General features: G+C 38.7%; 1 long non-coding RNA gene across 1 annotated transcript; it reads left to right on the forward strand.

Annotated features, from left to right (window-relative positions):
- Nucleotides 1-60: 60 nt before the first annotated feature.
- LOC107578562 (uncharacterized) lies at nt 61-2,348 on the forward strand. The gene is made up of 4 exons (XR_001608362.1): nt 61-163; nt 411-534; nt 839-911; nt 2,167-2,348. It is a non-coding gene; the product is annotated as an uncharacterized lncRNA (long non-coding RNA).
- Nucleotides 2,349-2,354: the final 6 nt, after the last annotated feature.

Consider the following 2,354-nt stretch of genomic DNA (forward strand, 5'->3'; position numbering starts at 1 on the left):
TTTTTTTTCTTGGTTTTTGGTCAGTTATAGCTGTTATATAATCTTGTGTTCCCTTTTTGCCTTCCAGATTGTTATCCCTTTCTTCAGTCTCTTGATTAAAGACATTTACTTCCTCAATGAAGGATGTGCCAACAGGCTCCTGAACGGACATGTCAATTTTGAGGTAATTCTTGGCTTGGCAGTACATACAAGCTAACATGATGCATAGAAACAACTGCCGTCACAGCTACTGAATAACAATGGATGGCTGAGAAAGCACCGTCACATAGCAACAGAAGCATCCAGATTTAGTTCATTGACGTATACATCTGTTGAAATGAAGTTTCAAGGGCATCAATTCAGCATGACAGTAGTTAGAAATGAAACACAGGCGATGATTTCTAACAGAATGAATCTTGACTGTGCTACAGAAATTCTGGGAGCTGGCCAAACAAGTGATGGAGTTCATGACATGGAAGAAGGTGGAGTGTCCTTTTGATAGAGACCGCAAGATTCTGCAGTATCTCCTGACCGCACCAGTCTTCAGTGAAGATGGTACAGATGTTTTTTTAATGCTAGCTTACGATTAATTGAGGGCAGACAATGGTTTTGCTGATTAAACATCATTTCTGCATTCTGTCTTACTTGTTTACTGTCAACTTGTGTCATCAACCTGTTCTAATGACACAAGATACCAGCCACAAAGACAATTGCGTTTGTCATGACTGCCTCAGGCGTAAAATGCCGTCATGCTAAATGACCAAGTGACACAAATTCAGATCATTCCTCAAGAACGAAAACGGGTGGCTTTGTTTTCTGTTGCTGACACACTCGTCTCATCTCCATGATCTCTCAACAGCTTTGTATCTGGCATCATATGAGAGTGAAGGACCAGAGAACAACATGGAGAAAGACAGATGGAAATCTCTCAGGTGTGTATGATATGATTCTTCAGGGCTGTTGATTGACAGCTATCTTCTGCGTTCAGATGCTGAGATTGTTCTTGACCTGTCTGAAGAGCAACTTTTGCCCGTTTGCCAAACGAATAGCTAATGAAAAGATTTAATTAACAAGGGTTCCCACTGTCAGAGAAATATCAGGGGATTTCAATTGTGTTGTCCAGGCCAAGAAAAATAATCGTTCATAAAATCTTAAAAAGCCATTCTATAATGAATGTGCCTTCTAGTAATGCTAAGAGTACAATATGCTCACAAGCCATAGTAATATATGATCTATAAGCAACTTATTTGTATAATTCTTCTTAAATAAAAATTCTTATTCACTAATAACAAACTTTCATGCTAATTCAGTAGTCAAAAACTGTACAAACATTGAATTAAGCACGTTATTTGTATTACATTTTATATATATATTTTTTACACATAGTTTGCCTTTGTCTCACTAGGAACACTACATGCAATCCAAATTATTGAAATGGTCTTATGAGAATTATATTGTGTAGCCTTCATGTTTTACAGTATTTATTACACTTTTTATAAATGAGTACATTGTCTGTTTTTGATCTCACATTTGTTTCAATCAATTGTTTAAAATACAAACAACCGACAAAACATCTTCCATTCATGCTTGCCAAAGATCACGCAGTGATAGATACACACACATATGTGCTTGGAAAGGGTGAGACCTCTTGGCTCTTGCTTAGTCATGTTTTCTGATGGCTTTACAGCTCAAGAGGGAGAGATAGAGAGAGAGAGGGATTGCAGAGGCAAACGGTGGACTGCGGTTTTGTTTAGTTTTTTTGCTCCACTGTGACAGGATCTGTCAGAGCACCAGATTTTGTCTGTATCAGCAGTTCGTGCTCCAGCCCTCTCAGAGCTTGTATGACTCTCAGTGTCTCCACATGAAGATAGTAGCCCTCCAGGAAACAGGGCAGAGCTTCCAGAAAAAGACAAGCCAGCTGAAGGATAATATCCGTTATTGCTAGTCTGAAACCAGTTTATACTTGATTTATCAGGTCTAGGGCACTGGACTTGGATCATCACACAGGGCAGACACTATACAACGTGTCCAGAATTATTATTATTTTTTCGACCTCATAATGCGATTTTAAGTACAGAACATCAAATGCTCTGTATATTTGCTCCTCCATTTATGAGGTAGATCATTTTGAATCATTTTATTTGACCGTTCTAGTTATTAAACGATTCTTTTGCTTCATTTCTGCAGGTCATCTTTGCTGAACAGGACATAATCCCGTGAGGAACTCAAAACCAAGTGAACCCTGACAAGCAGGCTGTGTCCCCCTTTTGCCCCCTCCAAAAGTGAGAAGTATCCCTGTTTTTCAAGGGAGATGACAATCCATATTTTGATGAACGGTGCATTTTTATGTTGGAAAGAGCAGCATCTTTTTACAA

Source organism: Sinocyclocheilus grahami, unplaced genomic scaffold (genome assembly GCF_001515645.1).
Source record: "Sinocyclocheilus grahami isolate Dianchi unplaced genomic scaffold, SAMN03320097.WGS_v1.1 scaffold10900.1, whole genome shotgun sequence".
NCBI lineage: Eukaryota > Metazoa > Chordata > Actinopteri > Cypriniformes > Cyprinidae > Sinocyclocheilus > Sinocyclocheilus grahami.